Below are 19437 nucleotides of genomic sequence, written 5' to 3' on the forward strand. Positions count from 1 at the left end.
GGAAGGATAATATTGTATTATACTCGTACAAGTATAGATGGACTTACTTAAAAATAAATGAGAAGCTTTTACCACCAAGGCTAACGAATATAAGTATACCACAGGGTAGTATTTTGAGTCCACTTCTTCTTTCATTGTACAATATAGATCTAGAACAGATTATACCTCCATACTCTAATATATTACAGTTTGCGGATGATCTTGTGTTGTATTCCTCACATGCTGCCCTAGACATTTGTAGGCGTCAACTCAAATTTACATTAGATTCTATAAAAAATTATTAACATTTTTTAGGCCTATTGGTATCAACTACAAAGACTGAAATTTTTTTTTTTCCAAAAAAAATGCCTCAAGGTAACTTTAAATTAGGAAAAATAGAATTTATAATCAAAAATTGTGTAAAATATCTTGGCACATATTTGGATCGTAAACTGTTATGAAATTATCAAATTCATTCTATTATAAAAAAAAAACGGAAACTTCATGAATATTCTTAGACCATTATGTAGAACCAGTTGGGGAGCTGATCCGAATAGTGCATTGTTATTCTATCGCTAAGTGATTCGACCAATTTTCGACTATAGTTGCCATTTATATAGGTCTGCGTCAACAGGATATCTTAATAAAATAAAACCAAAAGAATAAATATTTGAGGCTGTGTCTTGGTTACTTAAAATATACTTTTTTTACTAATATTGAAATTGAAGCTAAAGATCCATAACGAAAACGATATGATACTATCGGTTTCTGTATCCTTTGCGCTATGCGAAATGTGTTAAAGATAAAATCTTTTAGCGAAAGCCGTTTTCGTTCACGGCTGTCAAATCAGTTGGCGCCTTTGTAAGCTAACTACTGTTCTAGTGAAGTTTTGAGAGACATTCGTTGGACTTTCCGAGTTTGAATTTGTATCAGCCCAAGTGTCTGATGAGGCTGGGATAGGCCGAAATGATAGCCGAATTTGTCCTCCTAGGCCATATATTTGGCCATTTAATTTATTAAAGCGATAGCGGCTTTCGCACGACTCAAAACTAATATTAGGGACAAGTACAAGAAAAAAGGCTACAACACGGATCTTACCTTTATCATTATGTCTTAAGAGAATCGTTGCATTAGAAAAATATACAAGCCAATATCAAAATCGCAACATAGGCTTACAGGAATTACTGAATTACAGTAAACCCTGAAAATTTCTTTCACACGGAAGTTTTAACTCCAAGAAAGCTAACTGAATATCATATTTTGTACCACAAAAACATTTAAAACAATCAAAATAATAAAACGTATCCTGTCCAAAACCCAACCCAATAACACACAAGAGATATCAAAGAACTCTATTAAGAAAATATCTTGTGAATGCAACGATTTGTATCTGAGAGAAACCTCAAGGCCATTAAGTGTTAAAATAAATAAGCAATAATCATACATCAAAACAATGACTTTTGCAGATTCTAGATCTGCAAACATGCCTGGGATAATTGGTATAGAGAATAATGGAAAGATACATCAGTAGTCAAGATAGACTACAAAAAGAAAAAAGTGCAAGAAGCAGATCTCTTCTTAGTAAATGAAGAAAAATGTGTAGCAGACTGATGAACAGAATGCAGGAGGCTCTGGTTACTAGAACTGAAGGAAGGAGTTAGCAATAAGAATAAATATTTCAATATTAATGAGTTAATAAAATGTCCGGGACACATTATCTATAATTAATTATATATGATTCTGAGGCTTTATATCGGTTCTTTGAACTTTGTTTTCTTTTACAATGGGTAGGATGTTAACCTAGCCCATCAACCCTGCTCTTTTATCCGGGCTTGGGAGCGGCTGTGGGCATGAATGCGGCTTCTGAGATACTTAATCCACCCAGTCATCGCGTTCATAACCCCCAGGCAGAGTTCGACCATAAGCTCCAGTATAAACATATATTTGGAAACCCCAGGGAGCACAAATCTATGATTAATTTTATAGTCACTAATAGAAAAATTCACCCAAAGCAGAGTCTAGATATCCGAACTTTAAAGTCAGCAGATACAGGGAGTGAACACAAACTAGTACTAGCAAAGATAAGGATACAAATAACACCAAAACATTTTCTACAGGAAACCACTAAGGAAAAATTCAATGTAGAATCACTGTGGAAGGACTCTACAAGAGAAATGTACCAAAGCAGGTAAGCACAGAAGATACAGCTGAAATAATTAGACGACATCAAATTTATAAACGCGAGCTAGGAAAAAATTTAAAACAGCATTGAAGAAGCAGCAACAGAAGCTCTAGGAAAACGCAAAGTTATACTGAACAAATGAAACAACAACAATACACCATAGTTCAGAAAAGAAATAAAAGAGAAATATAAAGAGAAACGAGAGACCTACATGAAGTACAAAACATCAAATACTCTAGAATCCCGAGACACCTATAGAAGAATACGAATAACAAAAAGGATGGAAAGCGACTTTACAGTACAGAAAAACAAATATGGAGATTCATATCGACAATAAAACAGTCTGAAATAAAAAAATTAAACTCCTTTGAGATGTGGTGCTACAGAAGAATCCACAGAATATCGTGGACTGAAAAAGTAACTAATATAGAGGTGTTATAAAGAATGAAGAAGGAATGTGAAGTCAGAAAATCTGTTAAAATTAGAAAGATTCAATATCTGAGTCATATAATGAGGGGCGAGAAGTACGTATTATTTAGGTTAATTATGCAAGGGAAGATACAAGGAAAGAGAAACCCAGGACGAAGCAAAATATCCTGGCTAAGAAATTTGAGAGAGTGGTTCGGTTGCAGCTCATTAGAATTATTCAGAAGGGCGGCCAATAAAATTAAAATAGCGATGATCATTTTCAACCTCTAACAACTTTATCAGATAAACAGCAAGGATTTAGATCTGGAAGATCCTGCGCAGACGCTGTATTTGTACTGAGACAAGTCACAGAAAAGGCCATCGAGTACAATAAACCAGCATATCTATGTTTTATAGACCTGACAAAGGCTTTTGACCGCATCCAAGTGACGTCTTACACCTACTGTATAGAAGAAACATACCAATCAATATTATACAAACCATCAAAAACATCTACTTTCATAATCGAATACAGACAAAGATAAATGAGAAACTAACACAGTGTATACCAGTACAAAGCGGAGTCAGGCAGGGTAACTCGTTAAGCCCACTTCTCTCTTTAATATAATAATGGACGAAATAATACAAGCAATACGTAAATATCATGGCCACAGAATGGGAAACAAAGAAATCCAAATATTATGTTAAACAAGCGACGCGGCATTAATCGCCGAGACAGAAGACGAGCTCCAAAGAATAACACACACCTCCGATAGAAGAAGGAACCTGAAGAAGAAGAAGAAGGGGATTCATAAGGAACCAACGGAAAGAAATGGCAGAATTGAAGGAATACAATAACATACCAGCAAACGAATGGGAAAGATACCTGACGGAACTGTTTAAAGGAAAGGAAAATATTAATCAACACAATAACGTACCTAAGTTAAAACACAAAATAGAAATCAGTTTTCAGAGAAAGCCATAAATGCACTCAAAAATAGAAAGTCACCAGGACCAGACGGATTAACCAACGAGCTTCTAAAACACGGAGGAGAAAGTAAAACCCTTAATATGACAGAACTTATACAAAAACTAATATTGCATTGCAAGATATCAGACGCATGGAGAAACAGCATAATGAGAGCAATGTTCAAGAAAGAAGATAAAGAAGACCTCAACAATTATAGAGGTATAAATCTAGTGAACACCGCACTTAAGCTTACCACAAAAGTCCTAACCAACAAAATCAATAAACTAACAACTTTATCAGATGAACAACAAGGATTTAGATCCGGAAGATCCTGCGTAGGCGCCGTATTTGTACTGAGACAAATCACAGAAAAGGCCGTCGAGTACAATAAACCAGCATATCTATGTTTTATAGACCTGACAAAGGCTTTCGACGGCATCCAAGTCGAAGACGTCTTACACCTACTGTATAAAAGAAACATACCAATCAATATTATACAAACCATCGAAAACATCTACTTCCATAATCGAAAACAGGCAAAGATAAATGAGAAACTAACACAATGTATACCAGTACAAAGCGAAGTCAGGCAGGGTAACTCGTTAAGCCCACTTCTCTTTAATATAATAATGGACGAAGTAATACAAGCAATACGTAAAGGTCATGGCTACAGAATGGGGAACAAAGAAATCCAAATATTATGTTAAACAGACGACGCCGCATTAATCACCGAGACAGAAGACGAGCTCCAAAGGTTAACACATCTTCAATACAACAGCCAAGAAATACAATATAATAATATTAGCAGAAAAAATCAAAATGTATGACATCTTAATACCCACTACGATGTAAAATCGAAATTGGCGGGAAAATAATAAAGCAGGAGGCAAGGTTTAGATATTTGGGAATAGATATAACTAGTTACGGAGATGTTGAAGAAGAAGTACGACAACAAAGCTTAAAAGCAAGTAAAGCAGCGGGATCTCTTAATAACATAATCTGAAAGAACAAACATCTAAGAAGTCGCAAAAACAAGAATCTATAAAGCAGCAATTAGACATATATAAACAGACTGGCGGAGACACTGTTAGACCTGACACATCTATGTAAAACGAGACGACTACTAAAAACATCAGAGATGAAAATACTCCGATCAATATCAGGAAAAAGTCTGTTGGATATGGAGAGAAGCGAAAACATAAGAAGAGTATGCAATATAGACGACATAAATGGATGGGTGACTAAACGAAAACAGTAGTGGAACGAACACATTAGTAGAATGGCAGCGGATAGGATAGTACGAATAGCACGAATTGTCACCAAATGGACGAAGAAGTATTGGCAGACCAAGAAAAAATGGTGCGATAATTTAAATAATTTAGGAGGCTAATATCAAAAAAGAAACAGGCTTTAAAGCCTACATACAAGAAGAAAGAAGAAGAAGAAAAATTATATAAGAACAGAGAGATCAGAATTTGATATTAATCCAAGGATGTAACATCACCGTCAGAATTTCACTTAAAATATGGCTATTTGACTACAAGTTCGAGGCTAAGTAAGTTAACTGACAAACTGGTTGCCACAAAAAATAGGTTGGACATCGATATGTCAAAGCAAAATAATAAAATGTTATTCTTATTGTAATTATTTGTCGTTTAGTCCCATATAAATACAATATTCAATATAACCGTATATTCTTAAAACGATTAGTAATTCAGCTGTCTAATGCCTCTAGTGCGTATAATCATTTCTAACTATATATCGATCTGGTCATTATAATTTATAGTTTAACTTCTAGTTGAGTAATTTTTAATGTATAACTCAAAACCGAAACGGGTTCATTTTTGTTCACTTTTGTTTTTATTAGAAGTTGACGAATTTATGGGAATACCAAATTTCCCAATTTCCTTGATGGTGATTTATAGAAAGCACTTGCAAAATAGATTCGAAATTTGATTTCGTGTGACAAATTGGGTCAAATTCCTGTGGAATTAAGCTTTTGTTTACAGCGCTTTTTAATAGCCTTCTATTTTCCATTACAACCATTTCCTCTCAAGTATTTTTAATGATATATAAAACGTTGTTTTCGTCAATCGTTGATTTAATTTCAAAATATTAGAATTAAAAATTAACACAAGATAAAACTGATATGTTATGCTGACATAATTTCAATGTTAAATCTAAATGGTATTACCATTGTTTTTAATTTTGGTCTTAATGTATACTATGTATAAAATCTCTATTTATAATAATATAATACATTTTACTACTTATTGGTATTGCGATTCGCCATCAAGTTCAATATTTTACATTGAATATAAAAAAATCACAGAAAGCTTAATATTGGTTCATTATACTCACGTTTTTTACTTTATTTTAACTAGCTCAAATATTAAATTTATACTTTTTGTGTACATTTGATTACAAATTTTCCCGCAAGAGTGAGTGCATATTAATCACATCTTACTTACTTAAATACAGCTATACAATTTATAGTTTGTAGAATATATAAATCGGAACTTTTAATATGTGTCAAAAATTAAGTAAGTTTACCTTTCATCCTTATACAGTGTGACCCATTTAGATTGGAAACACCTCTATAAAATTTGAAGTTGTTAACCGACTTTAACCAAATTTTTTTTAATGACATGTAATAAAAGGTCTATTGCGAGACAAAATATGAAATATTTAGTTAAATTTTCACTGCAGTCTACGATACTTTTTCTTCATCGAAAATGGAGAATTTGTATTAGCGATTTTTTTATTAAAAAAATTTCTACCCCACTGGATTAAGAGTGGCTTCAAATAGCTATGACAAAAATTTCATTAAAATATATTTATTAATAACGAAGTTAAGACAACTTAAAATTTTAAAACTTACTAAGCTACGAGTCAAAAAAGAACACCGTGTATCAACAGATAACCATAAAACTAATTATTTTTCAAATCATTTTAATAATAAACCACTACTTTAAAATAGCATAAAAATTTAATGCAAGTAACGCACTTACATTATTATTAACTTTACATGCTACAACTTAAATCTCAGTTGACATGACAACGATATTACGGTTTGACATTATTTGTGTTATACAAATTTCAGTGCTAGCATAAATTTATCCATAATATCTGCAACAATATTTACTTCAAATTATTTTAATAATATTTTGTGTCATGGCTGCAAGATTAAGTTTGAGAGAAAAACTTGAAATTATACGTCTTTTGGGAGATAACGATAGAAGTGCCAGGGAAGTTTGTACAATATTTAATGACAGACATGTGGATTGTCCTAATATTAGTTGCAGTACGATAAACAAAATAAACAGAAAATTTAATGAATATGGTGCAGTATCAAAACTAATTTTAAAAAATAACCCGTGACAAAGAAGAAGAGAAAATGATCAAATCATTTTAGATCATTTCAGAAATAACCCTAATGCCAGTTTAAGGAATGCTTGTTTATATTTGAATGTGCCTCGAGAGAGTATTCGGCGATGTCTTAAGGTAAATAATATTAAACCTTTCAAACCAAAATTCTTACACACATTACAAGAGGGCGACGAAGCAAAACGTTTAGAATATTGCTTATGGGCCCAAGGGGAATATTTAAACAATATAAATTTTATAAAAAACATGTTGTTTACCGACGAAGACGCTTTCACTACAAATGGAGTAGTATCATCACAAATTGTCGCAATTGGACAGCAGATAATCCCCATTGGGTAATAAACTGTAAAAGCCAGTATTCTCAAAAAATCAATATCTGGTGTGGTATACTGAACGAGCGAGTCATTGCTCCTTTCTTTTTTGAAGAAAACTTAAACTCACAGCACTTTTTAGAATTTTTAAACACCGACTTGTGGGATGCTATTCATGAGCTCACAATTAATGAACGATTAAATTTGTATATCCAGTTAGATAGGTGTCCTGTTCATTACGCCAGAACCGTGAAGCAATGGCTAAATGAAAATTTTCCGAACCGTTGGATAGGCCGGGGTAGTCCGTTGATAGATTGGCCACTCAGATCTCCAGATCTCACAATTTTAGACTTTTTTCTCTGGGTAGTTACCAAACAAAAAGTTTACCAAACCCGTACAAGAGACGTCAACGAACTTCGTGCAAGAATTCGACAGGCATGTGCAGAAATTACTCCCCAACAACTAAGAAAAGTAATTAGAAATATTCATAAACGCTACGACAAATGTATCCAATTAGATGGTGGATTGGTAAAGGCAACTAGGATTTAAACTAAAATTATGTTTCCATGTTTCTGTTAATATAGAGTGTTTTTTTTAACGTAAATATAGAGTGTTTTTTTCTTAGTGAGTTTTAAAATTTTAAGTTCTCATAAGTTTGTTATTAATAAATATATCTTAATGAAATTTTTGTCATAGCTATTTTAAACTAAATTTTTACTAAAATTTAACTAAATATTTCATATTTTGTCCCCCAATAGACCTTTTATTACATGACATTAAAAAAAATTGGTTAAAATCGGATAACAACTTCAAATTTTATAGAGGTGTTTCCAATCTAAATGGATCACACTGTATGTATGTGTTTTATATTTTAAATAAAGAATAAAGCTTCTTGTATTTATTAGTACTGACACATTTATTACAAATATTTTACCCAAAGATTACATTTGAAAACATTTACAGCCACAGCAGAACCAACAATATGAATAAGTAGGTAGGGAACAAAACTAGTTAGAGAGAAAAAAAAAGAAATATAAACAATCGCAATATCAGGAAATAACAAGGAATATATTAACAGTGTTCCTAACAGCAAAAAAACATTATTATTGTAAAATATTAGACTCACATAATAGTTTGTTGACCTTTAAAGACAGAGCCATAGGCCTGGAGAAAAAACAGATGGGATCCTAAGGAACAGGTAGTAGGAACCCCTTATAGCCCGTAAGCAGAAATTAGATAGTATAAGATAATTATTATGTGAATACATAGCGGTAAAAGGAGAATTGCCAGTCGTACTCGATAAATAAACAAAAAAAAGAATCTCTTACTATTGCAATTAATTAAAAACGAACAATGAACGACTTGTGGACTGAAAACTGTGAACGAAACTGTGAAACGAAAATTGTGAACTTCTCAATTTTAACTAGACTACAAATATGCAAGTGTGAATGCATATTGATACAAATAATAACTGTCAACTGAGAATTAAAGTTGGATATTGGCTTTTTATAAATTAGACCTAAGCTAATTAATTTTTGGAAAGGTGATGTGTAGTTTGGTTTAAAATGTTTGTTTCCATGAAAAAATAAAAAACGCTTTAACTAAAAATCAATAAAATTTTGAGAGAAATTACGCTTAGTTATAACTTGTATGAAGTGGTTTAAAAGAAAACGTATTTTTTATCGAATACTATAGCCCCAAACATAATTTATTACTGAAAGGGTCTAAAAGGCACTAAATGCTGTCTATCTTGACTACTAATATATCTTTCCATTGTCCTCTATGCTAATTGTCTCAGGCATGTTTGCATATCTGGGATCTACCTAAGTCTCTGTTTTGATGTACGATTAATGCTTATTTATCCTAATACTTGGTGGCCTTAAGGTTTCTACCAGATACAAATCGTTGCATTTACAAGATATTTTCTTAATGCAGTTCTTTGATATATCTTGTGTGTTGTTAGGTTTAGTTTTGGACATGATAGATTTTAGTGTTTTCGTTTAAATGTTGTTGTGGTACAATGTATGGTATTCAGTTGGCATTTTTGAAGGTAAACTTTTGTTTGAAAGATATTTTCAGGATTTTTATAGTACTTTATAAAGTTATTTCTGCAATCCTATTTTGCGATTTTGATATCGGCTTGTTGGATTTTTAAGTTTTATATTGGACTCTTATGTTAAAAATGTCTGTTAAATTAATGCACTTTTAAACTTTTGTTTGATTATTTTATCATAGAAAAATCATAGGATACTTAAATTGAGATAAATTTATTGCTGACTACTCAGACAATATAACGGTACCTCATTTTTAAAATCCAATCAAAATTGATTTTTACATGAAAATAAAAATTGTTGTGTTCCTTAGACATTTTTGATGTGTTTAGGTGATATCATTGCAAATAAGAAAAAGGGGTTCCTATGGTAATAATAAATTAAAATCAAAAGCTAGAATTGTGTTTAGAAATCGGAATTTGGTGCTTTATATGTCGCAAAGTATAAAATGAATTACAGAAGTTTTCTTCTAGAAGAGAGAGATGTAATCTAATATTTTAGCAGTTACTATGTAGTATAGATACACAGTGATGTTTATTTTCTACATTTTTGTAATCCAAAAATTGTGAAATTTGTTTAAGACATCTTTTTGTCTCACCGAGTCTTCAATATGGCACTGATTGATTAGTGCTCAATTTAAATAAGTATATAAAGAACAAAGAATCGGTTTTTACCAAAGAGAAACGCATTAATTTCTTCCGAAACTAATACGTCGCCTTCTATAGAAGGCTTTACAGAAATGTATTTGAAATCTATATGAAATATAGATATATTGTCGTATATATGACCTAATAATTTACTTAAGTTAATGTCACATTTTTTAACGAAATCGATAAAATAATCTATCAAAGTTTAGATTACCAAAGTCCAAGAACGTGACACTTTTGAAATAGACAAATGAAAAAATGCTCTGTCCCTAAAAAGGTTCTCAGTAAATATTATTATGATAAATGTGATGCGGTGACAGCTTTATAAACTGAAAAGTAGTCGAGTGTTTATACATGAAAGTTACAAATGACTACGGGGTCATAAATTTTTATGACGCTTTGGGAATGAGAATAAGTATTATCCTTTGAAAAAGTATTTTTATAAAATGCGAACGAAAATATTTGTTTTGCTTAGTAAAAATAGTGAAAAACTTAAAAAGCGCTTGTTGCATTTGTGTTTAACTAAATTTATGAAAGTTTGTAAACCAAACATTCGTCTTCGTCAAGCGACATATTTTTTCGTCAAATTATCATGTAAATATTTTTTATCATAATATTTGATTTATAACGTTTTTAATCATTTCATGCATTGTTGATTTTTGTTTAACCCTTATCCAGGCAACACATTTTACTTACGTAATCGGGCAACTCGAGTCCGTTGGACCCACCACTATTCTTGAATATACTATTCATATTTACCCATATATTTCTAATATTCTTTTTTGATCTTTTATTAAAGTCCAATTTAAATTGTCTAGATTAAAAAAAAGGTGCTAGTATAGTATGCAGTCTACCTCGAGGGTGCGATCTATCTGAAGGATTTGCACAAAATAATGAAATGCAAGAAAACTTTTGTAGAAAAAATATTTATTCACAAGTAATAAACATTTGGAGCCAAATAAAGACTTAATTAATAAATAAATAAAAACTTTTGTAAACCTACCAGGCCATTTTATTTGAATAGAGGGGTTGATGTTGACGCATACCCTGGAAAAAATTACGGTGTTCTTGCCTTTCATTATTGTGTGAAAACCCTTCTGAGTAAAGATTATGGTAATTAGTTGCTCATGTATAAAGTACCGACAAAAAGAATATTCACAAAATGAAAAAAACGCATAAGTCAGAAGAATATTATTATTTTACTTTTACAAATTAATACTTTGCAATATCAATTTACTATTTTAGTTGAGAGCGTCTATGTGAAGGAAAGTGAAGGAAAATGTCGATCAAGAACGAATAGAGGAAAGACCGCCTAACGAAAAATAAATAAAAGAAATAATAGAGAAACTAAAGAATAATAAGAGCCCAGGAAGAGATGAAGTAACAGCTGAAATGTTTAAATATGGAGGACCAGTACTAATTAAGCATTTGGAAAAGTAGCTAAAAGACATATGCGAACAAGAAAAATTACCGAAGGAATGGACCGAAGCGACACTGTGCCCTTTTCACAAAAAAGGCGACAAAAGTTTATGCCACAATTACAGGGGAATAGCCCTACTAAATGTTGCATATAAAATACTTGCAGTATATATAACAGATAAGCTATCTCAAAATATAGATAATGACATAGGGGAATATCAATGTGGATTCAGAAGAGGGCGCAGCACAGTGGATCAAATTTTCCTACTGCGCGAAATACAAGCAGAAAGCTACAAATATGGGAAACCTACAATGGCCCTACTCATCAACTTTAAACAATCGTTCGATCGGATAAAACGCAAAGAAATATACAAAGCACTACGTGAAATGGGAATTAGTGAAAAACTGATAAGAATGGTAAAAGTGACACTCCGAAAAACAGAGAATAGGGTTAAAATAAATGGCGAAGAAACAGATAAGTTTGAGGTCAGTGAGGGGGTGCGACAAGGAGATCCACTGTCATCGCTGTTGTTTAGTATCGTCCTCGAAGTTACCGTCAGAGAAGCTGGAATCAACAGGTCAGGACTTATATCAAAGAAAACACCAATGCTTAGCATTCGCTGACGACATTGTACTGATAGCCAGAAGTAAGCAAGAATTAAAAGAAATAATAAAAAGATTAGAAATGAAAGCGAGAAAGAAAGGGATGTACATAAATGAAGAAAAGATCAAATATATGGAATGGACAGAAAGAGATTACCTACAAGAACAATATCTAACAGTAATAACAGATGAAAAAACATATAAATTCGAAGAAGTAGAAATATTCCAGTATTTAGGAGCGACATTCACGAGAAGGCCAAATATGGAGGAAGAAATCCAAGCGAGAATTATGGCCGGCAACCGTTGTATTTTTGCACTAAACAATTTATTAAGAAGCAAAAACATATCTAGAAGGGCTAAGATAAGAATATATAAGACAGTAATAAGACCTATTGTATTATATGCCAGTGAAACATGGACAATGAACAAATCCGAGCAAGTCTTGCTGCAAGTCTGGGAAAGAAAAGTCCTCAGGAAAATATTTGGAGGTAAATTATGGAATGGTATATGGATAAAAAGACCAAATATGGAATTAGAGGAGATGTATGGAGAGCCGATGTAGAGATCCCGTATAGTAGGGATCATAAAGTCACAAAGACTGAGATGGTTGGGACACATCCAAAGGATGGAAAACACGAGACTGCCAAAAAGAATGCTAATGGGAGGAATAGGAGGGAAAAGGAAGAAAGGCAGACCGAAAAACAGGTGGAAGAAGGATGTTGAAAAAGACATAGAAAAACTTAAAATACCAAACTGGAAAAATAAAGCAACAAACAGAAAAGAATGGAAAAGAATAGTAACCCAAGCCATGGGCCTTCTAGGCCTGGAGAGCTAAATTATATATATATACATATATATATATATATATATATATATATATATATATATATATATATATATATATACATATATATATATATATATATATATATATATATATATATATATATATATATATATATATATATATATATATAAATATATATATATATATATATGTTTATATATATATATATATATATATATATATATATAAATATATATATATATATATATATATATATATATATATGTTGCCTTTCATTAGTGTGTGAAAACCCTTCTGAGTAAAGATTATGGTAATTAGCAGCCCATGTATAAAGTACCGATAAAAACAATCTTCACAAAATGAATAAAACGCATAAGTCAGAAGAATATTATTATTTTACTTTTACAAATTACATTATTACATTACATTATTTATTAATGTAATGTAATTACATTACATTATTATTTCCAACTAGAATAGCAAATTGATATGACAAGTTAAATTATTATTAAGTATTAGGTTAAAAAAAACTATAAAAATAAAAAAACCATAGATTAGTAATTTATTTTTCTCTATTGCAATACTTACAAATTTTTTTAATTATACCGTGATCGTTACACGCATTTCTACTGCATATTTCACAAATTTGTTTTTTATTTCCTGTCCTTTTTTATTAGGCACATGTGACACCTTTTGCTTACATATAGGCACATAAATGCGAAGGCCAACGGTTAGTTCGTTTTTTGCACATATATTTATCAACCATTTTGTGTTGAACCATCGACACCAAATTTGGTACTATTATAATTTCCATATTTCCGTTTTTTTCCTGTATATGGTATTTCACCTAAAGGGTTATATGTTTCCGAGTCACAGGCCATATTTTTATGCCATAATTATTTCGCTTTAAAGGCATATACTGCTTGAAAGAACACCTACTTCGATACGGAACAAGTTGCTCATATACTTTTTCCTAATAAATAGTATTTCTGAAAGTTTTGGTTGACTTGATTTCGCATATCGGGTATTGCTGCTAATTTATCGTTCCTTCTTTGTTCAGACCTCGTGTCCTTATCGTCAAATCGAACAAATCTTAACAAACTTTTGAATCGTTTTAACCCCATGGTAGCTTTAAATACAGTGGGTCCATAAAACTTACTCAAAAGTATATCTATATTATGGATGTTGGTAGTCAGGTGCCCTGCAATTAGTAGTAGTCGAATAAAGGCATAAAGCTCTGTAGAGTCGCAATATTTCCAGTTCTCTATCCCAGGACTTTTTCGGTTTCTTTATTTGTATACTTTACTATTTCGTTCACAATTTTTTCGTCCACAAATAAAAGGAATCAACAGGATCATCTAGATTTTGATCAGAGGCTCTCATTACTTTGTACACTTTGCTTTTTAATATGTCGCAGGATCGCATACATCATGTCGCTTGTGATTGACTCTTCCAGTTAATTCCATCATTAGTTTCAAAAATTACACACTCTGAAATCTGGGAACTTGTAGCTACACGTTTTTCTTTATTATCACTTAATACTACTTGCTGATCATCCTCTTTACTTGCTTCCGAAAGATAAACTTAAATTTTAGAGTCACTCTTAATGCCACCTACTTCAGAAGATTATTGATCATCAGAATCCCATAAATTATTAGCAATATCTTGCAGGTCTGCAGCTGATAATGGCTTTCGGGACATTTTATTTACACTATCTACTTTCACTTTAATTCAATATAATTGTAGGAGCTTAGTTGTCTACACTAACATCGATATCAAACGATTGATATGACTGATGCATTATTTATTTTAAAATATGTGTAGGTACCTACCCAACAATATTACTGTATTCCAACAATAATTATCAGATTTTAAAATTCATTTAGAACAAATATAACACCTATTGTACGCATTTTTTTATGTTTACATCAAAGAGATGTTTACATAGTTTGTTACACGTTTAGACTTTATTATTGGTTTTCCGGAATCATAAAAGTCGTTCGATAATTCACAAAAACATTACCTGACTGTCAAATTAACTTTTGTATTAAAGATTTAGACTTTAGGTCTAAATACAAATAGGGTCCGGGTTGTAGAGTCCTTGTGTTGCCCCTTTACGTGATAAAATTCTTTCGACGCAATAATTTCAAAAATGATAATGAATATTTTGAACAGCTCATGAATATGTTGAAGTAAACATTCTTCTAATCAGATTCAGTGTTGCATAAAATTCAATAAAAATTTTTTTATCAGTTTATGATAAAAGAATTGGCCTTCGAAAGAAGGGTTAATATAACTCAATATACTTTTTTTGTAGTCTACGAGATTTTTTGCATTACCCTAAAGATTCATGTTGCGGAAGCTTTTAGTAATTTTTATATAGTGTTAATTAATCATCATCGTTTACCTATTTTACCTAGCCATTTGTTCCCATCTGGTATTGATTAGTATTCGTGTCGTGATAGGGTCCGAAGATGCTCTTGAGGATTTTTGTCGCTGAGTTTTATTTCCATTGCATTTCCATCAGCCAAGAGCATCAGTCTAATCACTCTTTTATGTTCTTATTTTTGAGGTTCATGCTTGGCTCTTGGATTTGATGGTGTTGTGGAGGCTATACATGCTTTTATCTCTCCCGATATCTGCGGTTATTGTCGCTTCGAGATATTTCTACTCTTTCAAAATTATTTGGGTCTAATATTGCATTTTATCCTATTCTTTCTCGGCGCTTTTGTCTGTTGTAGTAGGTTGAATTTCCTTATTACGTGCCTGTATTTTTATTAAACTATGTCTTGAGATTATTAATTTTTATCACTTCGAATAAGTACGAAAGTTTAAAATACCATTAAATATGTTTAAGACATAAATGCCGACCCGAATGGGTTTTAAGGTTAAATGCCGACGCTCCATGACTAGCATTGCGTTTAAGAACTTTGTTTTATTAAAATTAAAAAAAAAGATTATTTTTAACATAACAATATTTATAAATCTTTACAATTTGAAGCAATTATTCGTACGAATTTAAGGAGCTGTCACTTTTGCCTTAAAACAGTGCAACTTACAGATTAATTTACATGGCACACCTTGATTTGTAGAGAGCAAGTTTTTAAATCAAATGGTATCTATTATCAAAAAAGTTTTTGTTTAAAAAGTGGAATAATATTGGTGTTCCTTATACATTTTTGATGTGTGTATTTAGGTACCATTATTTTCCGCTTTCGTGTTTAATGTCATACTGTCCACCTGCACAGTCGTCACAGAGTGACTGAATTCTTTATTCACTTATGAAATCCTAAATATAAATAGTTCTTTGTACCAATACTACTACAAGTGGTATAGTCTGGTTTACTAGAAGCTTATATCTTCTGGTAGGGATCAATGGATCACAGAACAGTCACACACATTCTGTCACTTTACCACCCATCCACCGCATCTACTTTGGATTTTATACTACTACGTTTTGAACATTTTTCTTTCTAATAATCTAATAAACTTCTTTTTCTTCTCTTCTTCCTTTTATGAAGATATGTTTTTCAATGTGCTTCCAGTAAGTTGTCGTTCCATCGATTACGTGGTCCTTCTACTGATCGTCTTTCTATTGGAGAACTCTCTTTTGTCATCTTTACGTGTTTATTGGATATCATTTGGCTTATATAATTGTTCCATTCTACTCTTCTATTTCTTACCTAGTACCTGATGTTCTCTACTTTGCATCTACGTCGTATATCTGTACTTCTAGCTCTATCCCATAGTGTTTTACTATAAATTTTTCCAAGTGTATTCATCTCTGCTGTTTCTAACACCCTTTTGTCCTATGTGTCAGGTCGTGTTTCTGCCGCGTATGTCATTATTGGTCTGATGACTGTTTTGTAAATTCTGCTTTTCATTTTTTTTTTCGATATTTTTATTTCTTCACATTGTTTCATTCAGACAATCTGCGGCTCTGTTTGCTCTTCAATCCAATAAACTATATAACCTAATATTTCTGAACATCTTCATATATCTTTAAAGTGTATCTGCCAGCCCATTGAGTTATCTATCTTTTTTTCCTTAATTTTTGTTTTTCTATTTTCTATAAGTCCGAATTTTTCTATATGTCCGAATAGTATGTGGTACCGTTTTTATTTTTCTGGCCATAACTGCCCACAAATTTTGATTGTTTTGTAGCAAGATATCCCTATACTAACTCGTAGATTGTTCGTAACACGTAATACTACTGTAGTGTAACAAATTTTATATTATAAACACAGCAGCACTCTAGTAAAAAGTGTTCATATAACATTTAGTTCTATGTTTGGCTCTAGGGTATAAACAATACGCAGATGAAAAGATTTGAGTAATTTTAGTTTTGTTGAATGATGGCACCGGGTGTTAAATAATTAGTCTCTTTAATACAGTTTTGCATAATTTTTTGCTTTAATCCATTAGCTTTAAATTCTTTATCGCTTTAAATAGAAAATATAGAAAGAATTTATCTTTCTAGACTTTTATTATCAGACTGCATTCAGAAGCTGTCCTCATCATTAAGTCATTACCTCTTCTGTTTCATTGTTTCAATTGTATCGACCAGAAAAGATTGCTTTTCGACCTACGTTTGAAGGGGAAAAAATCCTCATTTTTTTCCATACATACGCCTGACACTAATAAGTGTTGTAACTGCACTGTTTGTTGTTTTTTCTAATTGCCGGTTCCAGGTAAGCTTGTATACAGTACAAACAAAAAGTGTGGCAATCAAATCATTGAGGGATTGAAGTCAATGTTTGGGCAGCAATTGTGGACCAAAACCTAAAATGGTGGAGGAGCTCTTTCAAACGCTTAAACTGGTGAAAATTATTTTTAGTTATACGTATTACCAGAATACTTGGAAGAGTAAATATCTCAATAAGACAGAATATGTTAAACTTACAGGATTATTTACATCCTTTTACAATATTGAAGTTACATAATATCTTTTCCGGAAGTATCCTAAATTCTATGCAGGAAACGACGTTGATGCTCCTATTTTTTTGGACACACTAGGGTCCTTATTGATTTTTCTTCTAGACTTTTATAAAAGAAAACGTGTATTTGGAAAGATTTGAAAACAACGATACCTGTTTTGGGATAAAATAGTCATTTATTTAAGAATTTGGCTTAAATGTTGGGATTTTAACTGGTTAGTTCTCTCTCCAGAAAATACAGAAACTATACTATAATACTATAGTATTTTTCACCGTAAAATGATTTCACGTCACTATTTACACAAACTGACGTTACTTGTATTTAAAATTTTCTTAAAATTAACTTCGACTAACGAGTCGAAGTTCTAACGAAAAACGAGTTCAAATTTCTCAGTGAAAAACACAGTGAAAAATATGACACCCATAAGGAGCTGTGCTATCTTTTACGGGTGTCAACATTATTGTTATTGGAATAATAAAAATGTAATAGCGATTACATCGAGAATTTTAGAGTTATCTTGATTAAATATACAAAAACATTTTTTATTATTAATAGTAAAAAGGTTATGCAAAAATTATTTAAGTTTTATAATAGAAAAAAAGATCAATTTAATTAACAGATTAAACAATTGTACTCCAGTGATACGGGTATAAATGAAACTCAAAAGTTGACGATAATTTAAAATCTTATTGTAAGAATTTTGTTTGTTTCTTTTTATTCTTTTTATTTTTGTATTAACTTCGCAATATATAACATTAACAAACTGTATTTATAAATATGTATATATTAAATATAGTTTACTTAATAGCTTTAAAAACTAATTATTATTATGTATTGTGATTGTATTTGAAAAATGCCCAACTGAATAGTCGCTGTAAAAAGCTGGTGGCTAATTATACATTTTTATGTGATCTTTTATAGTATTATGGATTAAACGTACTTCGTTTTCCACATTATTGAGAAGTAAAGAAAGAAATTTTGGAAATGTTAATATTTTCTCTATTTGAAAAATTCACTGACAACTATTCTGATGTTTTGGCAACGCTGTCGGGTTCTGACGTAGTAAATCTTAAATGACGTAAAATGACTTTTACAAAAGTTTTATGTACTACAAAGACAATCCACTAATCGCAAATATAAAACTTAGATTTAAAAAAACAAATATACCAAAAACAACTAAAAGATACGACTTCAGAAAACTAATCAAGGAAGAAATGAGAAATAAAATTAAAATCAGCGTTGCGGAACGAATAAAAAATATAAATATTACAGATGATACCAATGCGGTAGTGCCGAAATTGACATAGAATCTACACAATCTGATATATCTCAAAAAAAGAAGGATCCAAATAAAAACAGGAGAAATTATGACCAATGACATGCCATGATGGATGAGTAAAAATCACTATAAAGTAAAAGTAGAGACAAATACACCAAAATTAACAGAAATGAAAAAATAAATATGAATTGCTAAAAATTAACTATGAAAATCATAAACAGAAGACTATATAAACTAATATAACCACAAATTAGCCGATCGCTGTTAAACATAAGGGAAGTACTAGTTACAAGAGATGCCCTATTCGCTTTCCAAATATTATTTCAACACGAAGAAGAGAAATGCCATTATAAACATGCATGCGTCCTTTATAGATTACAAAAGTGCGGTCAACAGGGTTCATCATCAACCTCTATGCTTAATACTTAAAGAGCAACATGTTTCTTTGCTCGACT

General features: G+C 31.4%; 1 protein-coding gene across 4 annotated transcripts in view; it reads left to right on the forward strand.

The window, feature by feature from the left end:
• The window catches only part of LOC140448853 (Ig-like and fibronectin type-III domain-containing protein 2), a 1058385-nt gene that overhangs the window by 917947 nt on the left and 121001 nt on the right, over window positions 1–19437 (forward strand). The gene's annotated exons all lie outside the window — the stretch shown is intronic.

The sequence above is a fragment of the Diabrotica undecimpunctata genome, chromosome 1 (genome assembly GCF_040954645.1).
Source record: "Diabrotica undecimpunctata isolate CICGRU chromosome 1, icDiaUnde3, whole genome shotgun sequence".
In the NCBI taxonomy this organism is placed as follows: Eukaryota; Metazoa; Arthropoda; class Insecta; order Coleoptera; family Chrysomelidae; genus Diabrotica; species Diabrotica undecimpunctata.